This window comes from Leucopleurus acutus (genome assembly GCF_964270905.1).
Source record: "Leucopleurus acutus genome assembly, chromosome: 11".
Classification (NCBI taxonomy): Eukaryota; Metazoa; Chordata; class Mammalia; order Artiodactyla; family Delphinidae; genus Leucopleurus; species Leucopleurus acutus.
Window position 1 is genome coordinate 55,257,650 of NC_139152.1, and position 17,230 is coordinate 55,274,879.

Below are 17,230 nucleotides of genomic sequence, written 5' to 3' on the forward strand. Positions count from 1 at the left end.
TTTGTCTCTCTCTTTCTGACTTACTTCACTCTGTACGACAGACTCTAGGTCTATCCATCTCATTACAAATAGCTCAATTTCGTTTCTTTTTATGGCTGAGTAATATTCCATTGTATATATGTGCCACATCTTCTTTATCCATTCATCCGGTGATGGGCACTTAGGTTGTTTCCATCTCCGGGCTGTTGTAAATAGAGCTGCAATGAACATTTTGGTACATGACTCTTTTTGAATTTTGCTTTTCTCAGGGTATATGCCCAGTAGTGGGATTGCTGGGTCATATGGTAGTTCTATTTGTAGTTTTTTAAGGAACCTCCATACTGTTCTCCATAGTGGCTGAACCAATTCACATTCCCACCAGCAGTGTGAGAGTGTTCCCTTTTCTCCACACCCTCTCCAGCATTTATTGTTTCTAGATTTTTTGATGATGGCCATTCTGACTGGTGTGAGATGATATCTCATTGTAGTTTTGATTTGCATTTCTCTAATGATTAGTGATGTTGAGCATTCTTTCATGTGTTTGTTGGCAGTCTGTATATCTTCTTTGGAGAAATGTCTATTTAGGTCTTCTGCCCATTTTGGGATTGGGTTGTTTTTTTGTTATTGAGCTGCATGAGCTGCTTGTAAATTTTGGAAATTAATCCTTTGTCAGTTGCTTCATTTGCAAATATTTTCTCCCATTCTGAGGGTTGTCTTTTGGTCTTGTTTATGGTTTCCTTTGCTGTGCAAAAGCTTTGAAGTTTCATTTAGGTCCCATTTGTTTACTTTTGTTTTTATTTCCATTTCTCTAGGAGATGGTTCAAAAAGGATCTTGCTGTGATTTATGTCAGAGTGTTCTGCCTATGCTGTTCATATTTTCTAATTCTTCCTGGTTCAATCTTGGAAGGTTGTGCTTTTCCAAGAATTTGTCCATTTCTTTCAGGTTGTTCATTTTATTGGCATATAATTGCTTATAGTAGTCTCTTATGATCTTTTATATTTCTGCAGTGTCAGTTGTAAACTCTTTTTCATTTCTAATATTATTGATTTGCGTCCTCTACCTTTTTTTCTTGCTGAGTCTGGCTAACGGTTTATCAATTTTGTTTATCTTCTCAAAGAACCAGCTTTTAGTTTTATTGATCTTTGCTATTGTTTTCTTTGTTTCTATTTTATTTATTTCTGCTCTGATCTTCATGATTTCTTTCCTTCTACCAATTTTGGGTTTCTACTAATTTTGGGTTTTCGTTGTTCTTCTTTTTCTAGTTGCTTTAGGTGTAAGGTTAGATTGTTTGAGATTTTTCTTTCTTGAGGTGAGCTTGAATTCCTATGAACTTCCCTCTTAGAACTGCTTTTGCTGCATCTCATAGGTTTTGGATCATCGTGTTTTCATTGTCATTTGTTTCTAGGTATTTTTTTATTTCCTCTTTGATTTCTTCAGTGATCTCTTGGTTATTTAGCAGCACACTGTTTAGCCTCCGTGTATTTGTGTTTTTTACTGTTTTATTTCCCTGTAATTGACTTCTAATCTTATAGCGTTGTGGTCAGAAAAGATGCTTGATACGATTTCAATTTTCTTAAAATTTCCAAGGTTTGATTTGTGACCCAAAATGTGATCTATTCTGGAGAATGTTCTGTGTGCACTTAAGAAAAAAGTGTATTCTTCCGCTTTCAGGTGAATGTCCTATAAATATCAATTAAGTCTATCTGATCTATTGTGTCATTTAAAGCTTGTGTTTCCTTATTTATTTTCTGTCTGGATAATCTGTCTATTGGTATAAGTGGGGTGTTAAAAGTCCCCCACTATTATTGTGCTACTGTTGATTTCTCCTTTTATGGCTGTTGGCATTTGCCTAATGTATTGAGGTGCTACTAAGTTGGGTACATAAATATTTATATACACTCATTTTAGATAGCAGTTATTAACATTATTATTAAGCACATTAATTTAAGATAATGTGTCCACTTCCTTTTGGGAAAAATTGATTGACTTAACCCTGGTTATAACCCAGTAGACATGGAGCCAGTGGTTCTGTAAGGAAAAAACCTTTGCTAAGAGTGAATCTTTCAGCATATTGCTTCTGACATGCACATAACCAGAAATGGGACTGACCCTCTAGGAGAAAGGACCTCAAGCAGAGGGCTTCACACAGAGCAACTGGAATAGGTTTATGCCACCACAGGTTAGAAGGCACCTCTATGCTCATCACAAAGTTACATGCAAGAAGGAGTCAAATATCTACTTTGTGCTTTGCTTTCCATGCTCCAGGCACTGTGCTAAGTCCTTCACACATTTAATGACCCTATGATGGAAGTATTATCCCCATTTTAGGGATGAAATCGTTAAGGCTCAGAGATAATCAAAAACTTGATTGATGTCTCATAGCTATAATGGTGGGGTGGTGGTTGAAGCTGGGCTTGTATTTTCCATTAGACCATGTTTTGCTTTTCTAAGCAGGTATCACAGCCTATCCTGATGAAGTCTAGAGGGCTGGGGTGGGCCCACAGAGGCATAGCGAGTTGCCATCTAAGACGGATTCACATAGTAAGTACAGTAACTCCATCCAAAGCAAGGGGGAGGTGCAGGAAGCACACTGGCTTCAAGGACAGGGAGGGCAAGGGGGTGACCCTGACATGCCTGTTGCTCCAGCTGTCCTCTGCCTGAGCCATCGACTCATGCCCTGCGCTGCAATCAGAGAATGAGGGAAAAACGCAGGGGCTGCTTGGTTCACAATCTGGGATAAGTGGGTGGAGGTCCCAGCCCTGGAACCACACTGCCTAGGCTAGAATGCCACCTTGCCCCTGGACACCCTCAGTGACCTTGGGCAAGTTTCTTTAACTTGTCCAAGCCTCCATTTTTCATCTGGAAAGGAGGGAATAAAATCCTACACCTGCCTCATAGGTTGCTAGGATGATTAAATGAATTAATATACACAAAGCGCTTAGAGGAACACCTGGCATCTAGTAAGTTCTCACTCAATACATGATACCTGGGACTAATCTATGAGTTATCAAAATTGGGGCAGACAACAACTACACGTTCCTAAATATCTCTGTGTAACTTTGCATTTCCTTGTCCTTCTCTGCTTTGTCTTTTGTGCCCCATCTCAGGGCTGTCATAGCTCAGGAGCCAAAAGCAATAGGTCTTCGAAGGCCTCCAGGCAGAGAACACATACTGTAGAATCATGGCTTTTCTCTTCTCCTCCTCCACCATGAGACGAGGGTCATCCCGGGGTAGGAGGAGGAGGACTGGAAAGAAGCTGTGGTGGCAGATGCTGGTCACTCAAACGGGCCTGCGTCTTTCTTTGTCTTAACTCTCAGCCAGAGTCCTCAAAGGAGAAGGAAGTGAACAGAACAATCCAGACAAGACCAGGGAATCTGGAGCTGAGGACAGTGCATCTGTGCCCATTATCAGAGCTTGAGAAATGAGCAAGAGCCGTGGGCCTGCCTGGGTGGCCAGGTCATCCACAGAACAATTTCCACCGCACTCGCTGTGGAGCCAGTGATGGTGAAGGCCCGGAGCCAGCCCCAGAAAATTCTCTGAAGCTCTAGAGTGAAACACAGGTACTGTCAGAGACCTAGGTCCTGACGGCCTTCCGACTGGGAGTCAGGGGAGGAGGAGCAGCTAGCTTTGTCGATGACGAAAGTATAGCACAGTGAGGGGAACCCAAGGACTAGGTGCCACCCACCCCCCAGCCCCAGGCAACACAAAGGTGGTGTGCAATCCCCTGGAAATCTACATGCCACCTGGGAAGTGGGAGCAGGGCTCTAAATTCACTAAATTTCTTTCACCACTCAGAATGGGTGCTCAAATTAGAAGGTAAACAGATTCATAAATTAAGAGAATTATGTTGACGGCTCACCTGAGTGAAATGTTACCCAAGGCAACAGCAGCTTTGATACCCATGGGAGATGGTGCAATGCTCGGGCAGCAGCATTTTGGGTGTGTACGCTGGTGGGTCTCAATGGCATGACGTGTAAGATTTTTTTTGTTTTTGGTAATATACAGAAACTTCATCAAGCACTAACTACGTTAGGCACTGTGCTACATTCTTAAATATAATTATCTCATTTCATCTTCTCAAAACCACTGTGGAATAAGTATTATTATCCCCAATTTACAGATGTTAAATGTGAGGCCTAGAGAGGCCAAGGTTACACTTTAGCAATGGGATGGGTCTGGGATTCAAGTCCAGGCAGACTGTTGATATGGCCTGTGCAGTGAAGCGCCGTGACAGCCGGCCTCGCTCAGGACAGTTATCAAAGGCAGACCCTCTGGCTACACTGGCATTGACTGTAATAACCTTGCCAAATGGACATTTGCAAGAGAGTTGCTTGCCACTTGGGGTGTGTTGCTACCTTTTGGAGTCAAGATGAGTGATATGCAGGTCATGCTGGGGAAATCCTAAACTATTTAGGAGGACTTTGAGGGCTAGCTGGAGTTTTGCTAAGGAAGGCCAAACAAGAAAAATTATTTTGTCGTTACCCTCTTGATCTTATTTTCGTGTCTAGGCTGGTGCGGCTCACAAAGGCCATGCAATCAGCACCCTTCCCACCAGTAAGAAGGTGAACGGATGATCCTTGGCAAGCGTCACTGCGTTGGCTTAAAGCATCTAGTGTTGCTCGTTCTAATCTGGTTCTTATTACTTGTTAATAATGTAATTGTTCACACTGGGTTTTCATTTCAGGATCTTCTCTTGGGCCTTAGTGTCCTGAAGTTCCCTAATGCTGTGAGCAGTGTAGACGTCATTCCCCTGTTCCACCTTCACAGAGCATCTCAATCTGAGTCATTAAACCCTTCCTCAGCCACAGGAGGTGTTTCCAACCTAATCCTTGGTACACCTGGCCAATCCATTTTGACTTTTTCCCCCTAAAACCCATTAGTTTTATGTGAAATTCCTATAAATTAGCCCTCCTAAGGCTTTCATTTTTTTTTTTTTCTCTTAGTTTCCATCTTGTTGTCATCATGCTTTATATCCTGGGTAATCGCCTTGATTTTAACTTCTAGCTTTCTTTTAAATTTTTATGAATTTTCAGAAATCATGTTCTCAATACCAAAGAGCTTTTTTTTGTTGTTGTTGTTCTTGATTTCTTCTTTTAATGGCTATATATATATATATTTTTTTTTTGGTGGGGGTGGGGTACGAAATCATCTCAAATCTGAGATTTCTAGTTGGAGTTTGTTGATGTTTTTTAACTTCTCTTCTGCTCCCTGAATTATCTCCAGTTTCTCTGGGATCAGTTTTTGCTGTTTGTAAGTATGTGAGATGATAATGTGTTAACCAGCATTATAGTGGTGATCACTTCATAACATATACAGATATCAAATGATCACATTTTACACCTTAAACTTATACAATGTTACGTGCCAATTACATCTCAAAAAAGCTGGAAACAAAATCAAAATAAGATAAAAACTTACTTTGACTATTAGAAAAACAAAGATGCTGGTAAACTGTGCTTCGTGGTCTTTGGTTTTCTATTTATATTTCAAACAAATGACCAAGTAGTTGGGGTGGGTTCACTTCATTCCTACATTAGTGGCTCTATCTCCTGATACACTTTGCCTCTCCTTTGGTGGGGAGTCTAACTAAAAGCCCTCTGCTGCTTGGGAGGAGGAATTCACTGACAGGATCACTTTAGGGTAAGTGGGGCAAGGAGCCAGCAGCTAGATACTAGTCCCCCAAGTTCCCTGTTGAGCAGGGCTTTACTTGGAGACTCCAATTCACGTACCATAAACCACAGATAACCTCCTTGGTTTATTCAAGAGATTTGTTCTGGAGGTTATGATGCTGCTGCTGATAAAGACAATAGCTAGTATTGATATAACGGTTGGTCATGTGCCAGCACTAAGAACATCACATATGTAAATTCATTTGCTCCTCCCAACAATCCTTTGGATTAGCTACCATTATCACACACAAGGAAATGGAGGCACAGAGAGGTTAGATAACCTGCCCAAGGTCACACAGCTAGTAAGTGACAGAAGCAGGCTTTGAACCAATGCTCCACAGTCCATTCTTCTCATCTCTAGGTTCTATCTCTGGGCTGACTGCCCTCTGAGTAGAGGTGAGAATTGAGTAATTAAAACAGTTTTTCATACGTAGACCTTAGTTTCCACATAGACTTAAAAACATTTTATCAGCTGTATGTTTCCCTCTTCCCTAAAAACTGAGCTTGGGGTTGTTCCAACTGCTACTGGTAGAAAAGCTCTCACCTCACTGCAGCGCCTCTTGTAGGGAATCCTGTGCCAGTTATTGGCTTAGGGGCTCCCACCTGCTTCCTGTCACCCAGAAATGTGTTGAAATATCTCATTCACTAATGACCACCATTCTTCACACCCCCATCTAACATACTGTGCTGTTACTGTTTCTTTCTAGTGTTTCTATTTCAGTGAACCCTCAGAGGCCTTGTAAATTTGTGCTCAGGAATCCATCTTGAAATGACTTCATAAGTAAGTACGTTTCCATGGGTATTTTGGCCATTTTGCTATATTGAAATGGCATTGTGCAAAGACGTATAGATTCAAGCTGTACTATTAATTTCCTTTTATTTTAATTTGCATATAATTGAGAGAAACTATTGCATGGATATAGAATTTAATAAGTATAGGTTCCAAACAGATTATTTTGTATAATTTTCACTAGGACTCCAAGTAGATATTTCAAGGGCTGGAGGAAGGATTTATTGAAGCTTGAATCTGTTCTGGGTACTTCAGTGAAGCAATTCTTTAGATGAATTTGAGGGATGATAGTTTGTACTTCAAAACTGAGTGAGTTCCTGAGAAATCATCTGAAGGGACTTATGAGATGTTTATCCTATGTTGGCAAAACATTGACTATCAAAGCAAGGGAATTTTTTTTTCCCCTCACAAAATGTTCAATACTTTTCTTCCATGGTTATTGTAAGGACTAAACCACCTAATAGATATGTATAAAAGCATAAGGACTGGCACGATGTAGGTGCTTGATGAATATTAGTTTCCTCTGAAGTTGTGGAATCTCAAAGTAAGCTGAAGCATTAATGTTAGAAGCAGAAAACTTGATTTGATGTGCAGAACTGAAGGTAGTATAGAGCTGTAGTGAAGCTCACGGACTATGGAGTCGTACCAACACAGGTTCAAGTCATCACTCCACCTCTTAATTGCATGTATTTTTATGACTCAGTTTCCTCATCTATAAAATGGAAATCATAATGTCTATTAAGTGCATCTATTAGGATTAAAGGGGATAATGCGTGTGATGTACTTGGTGCACTATTAACTGGATATAAAGTACTTAGCACATTATGTGGCACATAAGTGGTCAGTAATCTCATCAGCTATTACGATTAATGTAACTCCCATGCTTTAAGGATGTATTTTATACCAATGAAGTATAGCACATAAAGGCACTGGGTCATTTTTTTTTTTTGCGGTGCGCGGGCCTGTCACTGTTGTGGCCTCTCCCGTTGCGGAGCACAGGCTCCGGACGCGCAGGCTCAGCGGCCATGGCTCACGGGCCCAGCCGCTCCGCGGCATGTGGGATCTTCCCGGACCAGGGCACGAACCCGCGTCCCCTGCATCGGCAGGCGGACTCCCAACCACTGTGCCACCAGGGAAGCCCGGCACTGGGTTGTAATGTGATCTTCACAGCACATAATGCTTTAGAGATCATTTTCCCAGAGTATTTAGTGGAACTTCACTTCTTGGGGATAAGACAAAAAGTTTCATGTTCAAGGAAGTTAAGGAAACAAAACACTGTATCCTACTTTGCATATTAAAGATGTAACAAATTTCTCCTACTTTGCATATTAAAGATGTAACAAATTTCTCCTTTTTAAAAAAAAAATCAACTGTTTCACCTAGCATTTCCTCCAACCTGCTTATCCATACAATAGTGTTTATAATCTGTAGCACCAATGCTGTGGAACACTTTTTGAGAGACTCTGCTTTATGTCTTTAGGTTTAAGTGTATAGTTCTTTTTATCAGAGTCTTCACACTTAGTATTCTTTAGTGAAGCTTTCATTTCAGGCCTCTAGATGTCTAAATCATCTAAAATAGTGAATATTGCTGTTTCTGTAGTAAAGCACACAGTTTTATTTCAGAACAAAACATGTATGTAATGACTCCAAAGCTATACTGGTGGACATTTTGGGGAAATAACTGAAAAAAAGAACATCAGGTTAAAACAGTGTTCTCGATAGAAGAAAATACTTCCTATTAAAGGGGACATTGAGTTGTTCCAGTGAATTGTATGTGGTAGATACAGCCAACCTCCAGAGATGGTTCCCAGTGAACCACATCTTCTAGTATTCACTCCCTTCCACGTTAAGTGGACAGGCCCTGTCTATTGTTTTAACCAACAGAATGTGGAAGTTCTACACCTAAGTCTGAAGAAGGCCGGGCAGCTTCTGTGCTTTTGGGAGTCCTGAGGCTCCATGGAAATTCTGCTGGAGAAGTGATATGGTGAGTAGGAGAGACCCTCAGACTAAGGGGAGAGGGAGACAGAGGGAGACTGAGAGAGGGAAAGGGAGAGAGAGTGAGGGAGGGAGGGAGAGAGGGAGAGAAGGAGAGAATGGAGAGTGGGAGAGGGAAAGGGAGAGAGGGAAGATGGAGAGACGGAGAGAGAGAGGGGGGAGAGAAGGGGAGGGAGAGTGAGGGAGACGGGGAGAAAGAGAGAGGGAGGGGGAGAGAGGGAGGGAGAGGGTGAGTGAGAGAACGAGGGGGAGAGAGAGAGAGGGAGTGAGAGGGAAAGAGGGGGGCAGAGAGAAAGGGGGAGAGAAGGGGAGGGAGAGAGAGTGAGGGAGAGGGGGAGAAAGAGGGAAAGGGAGAGGGAGGGGGAGAGAGAGGGAGAGAAAGGGGGTAGAGGGGGAATAGGGAGAGGGAAGATAGGGGGAGAGAGGGAGGGAGAGAGGAGAGAGAGGAAGGGGGGAGAGGGTGAGGGAGAGAACGAGAGAGAGGGAAGATGGAGAGACAGAGAGGGAGAGAGGTGGCAAGAGCGAGGAGGAGGGGGAAGAGGGAGGGAGATGGGAGGGGGGAGAGGGAGGGAGAGGCAGAGGGGGAGAGAAGGGGAGAGGGGTGGAGAGAGAGGAGGAGGGGGGAGAGAGGGCAGGAGAGAGAGAGGGAGAGGGAGAGAGAGGGAGATACGGGGAGAGGGGAGGAGAGAGACGAAGAGGGAGAGAGGGAGAGAGAGGGAAGATAGGGGGAGAGGGAGGGGGAGGGAGAGAGAGAAGGAGGGGGGAGATAGAAAGAGAGGGAGGGAGAGAGGACAATGGAGAGATGGAGAGCGGGAGAGAGAGGCAGAGAGGGGTGGAGATAGAGGGGGAGGGGAGAGAGTGCGAGAGGGAGGGGAGAGAAAGGGAGAGATAGAGGGAGAGAGGGGGGAGAGAGCGAGTGGGGGACAGGGAGAGATAGAGGGAGAGAGAGAAGATGGAGAGGGGGGAGGGAGATGGAGGGGGAGAGACAGAGAGGGTGAGAGAAATGGAGAGAGGGAGACGGAGAGAGAGGAAGGGGGTAGAGGGGGAAATAGGGGGAGAGAGGGAGAGGGAGGGAGAAAGAAGAAGAGAGGGAGAGAGACAGGAGAGGGGGAGGGATGGGGAGAGAGGGAGAGAACGAGGGGGGAGAGAGAGGGAAGATATAGACAGGGAGAGAGGGGGGAGAGAGGCAATGAGAGGGGGAGAGAAGGAGATAGGGGGAGACAGGGAGAGAGGGAGAAAGGGAGTGGGAGGGAGAGTGAGATGGAGAGGGCGGGAGAGAGGGGGAAGATAGAGGGAGAGAGACGGAGAGAGAGGGCAAGGGAGAGAGGAAGGGGGTAGAGGGGGAAATAGGGAGAGGGCGAGGGGGAGAGAGAGGGAAGATAGATGGAGAGAGGGAGACAGAGGGGGAGATGGGGAGGGAGAGGGAAAGAGGGAGTGAGAGGTAGAGAAAGGGAGAGGGAGAGCGAGACAGAGAGAGAGAGATGGAGAGAGGGAGACAGAGAGGTGGAGAGAGAGGAGGAGGGGGGAGATAGGAAGAGAGGGAGAGAGAGAGGGAAAGGGAGAGGAAGGGGGTAGAGGGGGAAATAGGGAGAGGGCGAGGGGGAGAGAGAGGGAAGATAGATGGAGAGAGGGAGACAGAGGGGGAGATGGGGAGGGAGAGGGAAAGAGGGAGTGAGAGGTAGAGAAAGGGAGAGGGAGAGCGAGACAGAGAGAGAGGGAAGATAGATGGAGAGAGGGAGACAGAGAGGTGGAGAGAGAGGAGAAGGGGAGAGGAGGAGATAGGAAGAGAGGAAGAGAGACGGGGAGGGAGGGAGAGATAGGGAGAGCAAGACAGAGAGAGAGATGGAGAGCAGGAGAGAAGGAGGGGGAGAGAGGGAGAGGCAGGGAGGGGGGGAGAGAGGGTAAGAGGCAGAGGGGGGAGGGGGAGAGAGGGCAAGAGGAAGAGCAGGAGATGGGGGGGAGAGGGATAGATAGGTAGGGAGAGAGCGAGTGGGGGACAGGGAGAGATGGAGAGAGCAAGGGAGGGAGAGAGAGGGAGAGGGAGTGAGAGGGAAAGGGGGGGCAGAGAAAGGGGGGAGAGGGAGGGAGAGGGGGAGAAAAAGGGAGAGGGAGGGAGAGAAGAAGGGGGAGAGAGGAGGAGGGGGGAGACGGAGTGAGAGGGAAAGGGAGAGAGAGGTGGAGAGAGACAAAAGGGAGAGGGGGAAATAGGGGGAGGGGGAGGGAGAGTGAGGGAGAGAGACAGGGAGAAGGGGAGGGAGAGGGGGAGAAAGAGAGGGAGACAGAGAGAGGGAGAGGAAGGGGGTAGAGGGAAATAGCAAGAGGGGGAGGGGAGAGAGCGAGGGGGGAGGGAGGGAGAGAAGCAATGAGGGGGAGAGGAGGGAGAGGGTGGAGAGAAGGAGAGAGGAAGAGATGGAGAGGGAGGGGAGAGAGAGAGAGGGAGAAAGAGGAAGAGAGGGAGGGGAGAGAGAGAGAGGGAGAAAGAGGAAGAGAGGGAGGGGGAGAGGGAGAGAGACATGGAGAGAGGGAGGGGGTGGAGAGAGGGGGAGGGGAGGAGGGGGAGAGGGAGTGAGAAGGAGAGGGAGAGTGCGAGAGGGATGGGGAGAGGGGGGAGAGAGAGGGAGAGTGAGAGAAAGGGAGGGGGGAGAAAGGGGGAGGGAGAGAGGGGGGAGAGGGAGAGACGGAGAAGGACAGAGAGAGGAAGAGAGTGCGAGAGGGACAGAGAGGGAGAGGAAGGGGGGGAGAGGGGGGAGGGGGAGAGAAGGAAGATGGAGAGACGGAGAGGGAGGGGGGAGAGAGGGAGAGGAAGGGAGAGGGAGAGATAGGGAGAGAGGGCGAGAGGGGGGGAGAGAGTGAGGGAGAGTGGGAGAGAGACAGGGAGGGAGAGGGAGAAATGGAGAGTGGGAGAGGGAGTGAGAGGGAAAGGGAGAGAGAGAGGGAGAGAGAGGGCAAGAGGAAGAGCAGGGGATAGGGAGAGAGAAGGGGAGGGGGAGAGAGAGAGAGGGAGAGGAGGATAGAGGGGGGAGAGGGAGAGATAGGTAGAGAGGGAGGGAGAGGGCGAGAGGGGGGGGAGAGACAGCGAGAGGGAGGGAGAGAGGGAGAGAGAGAGATACCCAGCCTCCCAGCTCAGATAGATAAAAGATAAATGGAAGGCATTAGCCTTTGAACCATGCCTGTCAAGGCACCAGATGTGCCAGTGAACCAATCTGGACACCGCAAACCAGTCACGTCCTCAGATGATTGTAGCCCTGACCCAAATCCCATGGGTCAGAACTGCCCAGCTGAGCCTTGTCAACCCACAAAATCATGAGATAATAGAATGGTTATTTAAAGCCAATACATTTTGCAGTGGTTTTTTTTTTTAATGCAGTAATAGATAATCACAGTAATAGATGGCTACTGTAGAGAGGTGCACAGAAAAGTATCCAGATGGCATGCTCTTCATTCTGTATTGTTTGCCTAAACACGAGTTGAGGGTAGTGTTTCAAATTTGTTCTCAGGTTCCCTCTGACAATTCTATGCTGGCTGAATTCATAAGAGCTTATAAGGGCAAAAATATCACAGAACTAGTTTGTCAAAATACTGCAGAAAAAATACCTTCTAGAGCCGCTCATATTTTGTGTCAGAACTTTTCGTCTTTAGAGAAAATTGCCAGAAAGATCTAAAGATAGATTCAGTTCAAACTTTGTTTTTCAGCTTTAAAATTAATACACAGATCAGCAGACAGCATCTTTGTTTTTGTTTAACAAGGAAAAATTATTACCGTATGATTCTCACAGGTCTATTTCCAAGTCATCTCCTGAAAGATCCTTTTTTACCCTGCAGGTTGATGATTCTCATTTAAAAAGTGACCAGGGCTTCCCTGGTGGCGCAGTGGGTGAGAGTCTGCCTGCCGATGTGGGGGACACGGGTTCGTGCCCTGGTCTGGGAAGATCCCACATACCGCAGAGCGGCTGGGCCCGTGAGCCATGGCCGCTGAGCCTGCGTGCCCAGAGCCTGTGCTCTGCAGCGGGGGAGGCCGCAGCAGTGAGAGGCCTGCGTACCGCAAGGAAAAAGAAAGAAAAAATAAATGAAAAGTGACCAAGCTGAGAAATGAAACTATGCTTCCCAGGCAGCTTTTCACAGTGAGAGGCTGGAGGAGGAGAAGCAGAGAACGAGGTATCACAAGTGGGGAAGGTGGAGAAGGGCTAGGGCTAGATGGAGAAGAAATAAGCAAAAGTAGAAGAGGTTTTGGCTTCTGTTTGCTTGTTTGGTTTCTGTAATTGCTGTGGTGTGACAGGAGTGAGTGAACTGATGAGAAGGAATGATAACCAACATCGGCCTTCTGGGAAATGCTTGACAGTGAACACATGATACCAAATGCTAATACTTTACCAGTAGTGAAGATAATAAATTTTTTCCTCAAGTTATGCAGGCCGACTTGTGTTTCCTTTGAATGTGACTCTGTGAACAGATGGAGTCATATCCCTTGGGATTTACTAGGATTTCACGTGAAAGGTCATTATCAATTCAATTAAATAATGATATGGGAGACACCATTTTAGGTACTGTGTGGGGAGGGAAGAGAATAAAGTTGACAAGTTCTTAACTTATTGGTAAGCTAGTAGGAAAGCTAAGAAATAGGTTAACAGAATAACGTAGCAGAATGTCATAGCTAAATTAAGACTAGGAGGGAGAACTCAGCTGTGCCTGAAACTGGAGGGTTTATGACCTCTCTGACAGTTTGCATGAATGAACGTGCACTGACTTGCACTTTCTAGGAAAAGAATGAAGAAATGTTTGTTTTCTTGTTAGTCGGCTTGGAAGGGCTCCTGATGGAGAGGAAAGGGCGGAGGTCAGTGGAAGGGGCAGAATAATTTTCTCCTCTACCTTGGCTACTGGACAGGTTTTGATCACTGAGCTTTTGATCCCTGCTCAGTGAATTACTACTAAAAATTAAAGAGGAGAAAGGGAAATCCCTCCTAGCAGCCTCAGAAGCAGCGGATTAAAGCTCCACAATCAACTTGATGTACCCTGCATCTGTGGAATACCTGAATAGACAACCAATCATACCAAATTGAGGAGCCGTGTGGAGGAAAGGCTCTTGGTGCTGCAGCCAGGAGTCAGTACTGTGCCTCTGAGGTGGGAGAGCCAACTTCAGGACACTGGTCCACAAGAGACCTCCCAGCTCCACATAATATCAAATGGCGAAAATCTCCCAGAGATCTCCATCTCAATGCCAGCACCCAGCTTCACTCAATGTCCAGCAAGCTACAGTGCTGGACACCCTATGCCAAACAACTAGCAAAACAGGAACACAACCCCACCCATTAGCAGAGAGGCTGTCTAAAATCATAAGAAGTCCACAGACACCCCAAAACACACCACCAGACGTGGACCTGCCCACCAGAAAGACAAGATCCAGCCTCATCCACCAGAACACAAGCACTAGTCCCCTCCACCAGGAAGCCTACACAACCCACTGAACCAACCTTAACCACTGGGGACAGACACCAAAAACAACAGGAACTACGAACCTGCAGCCTGCAAAAAGGAGACCCCAAACACAGTAAGATAAGCAAAATGAGAAGACAGAAAAACACACAGCAGATGAAGGAGCAAGATAAAAACCCACTAACAAATGAAGAGGAAATAGGCAGTCTACCTGAAAAAGAATTCAGAATAATGATAGTAAAGATGATCCAAAATCTTGGAAATAGAATAGACAAAATGCAAGAAACGTTTAACAAGGACCTAGAAGAACTAAAGATGAAACAAACGATGAACAACACAACTGAAATGAGAAATACTCTAGATGGGATCAATAGCAGAATAACTGAGACAGAAGAACGGATAAGTGACCTGGAAAATAAAATAGTGGAAATAACTACTGCAGAGCAGAATAAAGTAAAAAGAATGAAAAGAACTGAGGACAGTCTCAGAGACCTCTGGGACAACATTAAATGCACCAACATTCGAATTATAGGGGTTCCAGAAGAAGAAGATAAAAAGAAAGGGACTGAGAAAATATTTGAAGAGATTATAGTTGAAAACTTCCCTAATATGGGAAAGGAAATAGTTAATCAAGTCCAGGAAGCACAGAGAGTCCCATACAGGATAAATCCAAGGAGAAATACGCCAAGACACATATTAATCAAACTGTCAAAAATTAAATAAAAAGAAAACATATTAAAGCAGGAAAGGAAAAACAACAAATAACACAAAAGGGAATCCCCATAAGGTTAACAGCTGATCTTTCAGCAGAAACTGCAAGGCAGAAGGGACTGGCAGGACATGTTTATAGTGATGAAGGAGAAAAACCTGCAACAAAGGTTACTCTACCCAGCAAGGATCTCATTCAGATTTGATGGAGAAATTAAAACCTTTACAGACAAGCAAAAGCTGAGAGAGTTCAGCACCACCAAACCAGCTTTACAACAAATGCTAAAGGAACTTCTCTAGGCAAGAAACACAAAAGAAGGAAAAGACCTACAATAACAAACCCAAAACAATTAAGAAAATGGGAATAGGAACATACATATCAATAATTACCTTAAATGTAAATGAACTAAATGCTCCCACCAAAAGACACAGATTGGCTGAATGGATACAAAAACAAGACCCATATATTTGGTGTCTACAAGAGACCCACTTCAGACCTAGAGACACATACAGACTGAAAGTAAGGGGATGGAAAAAGATATTCCATGCAAATGGAAACCAAAAGAAAGCTGGAGTAGCAATTCTCATATCAGACAAAATAGACTTTAAAATAAAGGCTATTAGAAGAGACAAAGAAGGACACTACATAATGATCAAGGGATCGATCCAAGAAGAAGATATAACAATTGTAAATATTTATGCACCCAACATAGGAGCACCTCAATACATAAGCAAATACTAACAGCCATAAAAGGGGAAATCGACAGTAACACATTCATAGTAGGGGACTTTAACACCCCACTTTCACCAATGGACAGATCATCCAAAATGAAAAGAAATAAGGAAACACAAGCTTTAAATGATACATTAAACAAGATGGACTTAGTTGATATTTCTAGGACATTCCATCCAAAAACAACAGAATACACATTTTTCTCAAGTGCTCATGGAACATTCCCCAGGATAGATCATATCTTGGGTCACAAATCAAGTCTTGGTAAATTTAAGAAAACTGAAATTGTATCAAGTATCTTTTCCGACCACAACGCTATGAGACTAGATATCAATTACAGGAAAAGATCTGTAAAAAGTACAAACACATGGAGGCTAAACAATACACTACTTAATAACGAAGTGATCACTGAAGAAATCAAAGAGGAAATCAAAAAATACCTAGAATCAAAAAATACCTAATAAAAAATCAAAACAAGACAATGGAGACACAACGACCCAAAACCTATGGGATGCAGCAAAAGCAGTTCTAAGAGGGAAGTTTATAGCAAACAAGCCCACCATAAGAAACAGGAAACATCTCAAATAAGCAACCTAACCTTGCACCTAAAGCAATTAAAGAAAGAAGAACAAAAAACCCCCAAAGTTAGCAGAAGGAAAGAAATCATAAAAATCAGTTCAGAAATAAATGAAAAAGAAATAAAGGAAAAGATAGCAAAGATCAATAAAACTAAAAGCTGGTCCTTTGAGAAGATAAACAAAATAGATAAACCATTAGCCAGACTCATCAAGAAAAAAAGGGAGAAGACTCAATCAATAGAATTAGAAATGAAAAAGGAGAACAGCTGACACTGCAGAAATAAAAAAGATCATGAGAGATTACTACAAGCAACTCTATGCCAATAAAATGGACAATCTGGAAGAAATGGACAAATTCTCAGAAATGCACAACCTGCCAAGACTGAATCAGGAAGAAATAGAAAATATGAACAGACCAATCACAAGCACTGAAATTGAAACTGTGATTTAAAATCTTCCAACAAACAAAAGCCCAGGACCAGATGGCTTCAAAGGTGAATTCTATCAAACAGTTAGAGAAGAACTAACACCTATCCTTCTCAAACTCTTCCAAAATATAGCAGAGGGAGGAACACTCCCAAATTCCTTCTACAAGGCCACCATCACCTTGATACCAAAACCAGACAAGAATGTCACAAAGAAAGACAACTACAGGCCAATATCACTGATGAACATAGATGCAAAAATCCTCAACAAAATACTAGCAAACAGAATCCAACAGCACATTAAAAGGATCACACACCATGATCAAGTGGGGTATATTCCAGGAATGCAAGGATTCTTCAATATACGCAAATCAATCAATGTGATAAACCATATTAATAAATTGAAGAAAACCATATGATCATCTCAATAGATGCAGAGAAAGCTTTTGACAAAATTCAACACCGATTCATGATAAAACCCTGCAGAAAGTAGGCATAGAGGGAAATTTCCTCAACATAATAAAGGCCATATATGACAAACCCACAGCCAACATCATCCTCAATGGTGAAAACTGGAAGCATTTCCACTAAGATCAGGAACAAGACAAGGTTTCCCACTCTCACCGCTCTTATTCAACATATTTTTGGAAGTTTTAGCCACAGCAATCAGAGAAGAAAAGGAAATAAAGGAATCCAAATCGGAAAAGAAGAAGTAAAGCTGGCACTGTTTGCAGATAACATGATACTATACATAGAGAATCCTAAAGATGCTACCAGAAAACTACTAGAGCTAATCAATGAATTTCGTAAAGTAGCAGGATACAAAATTAATGCACAGAAATCTCTGGCATTCCTATACACTAATGATGAAAAATCTGAAAGTGAACTCAAGAAAACACTCCCATTTACTACTGCAACAAAA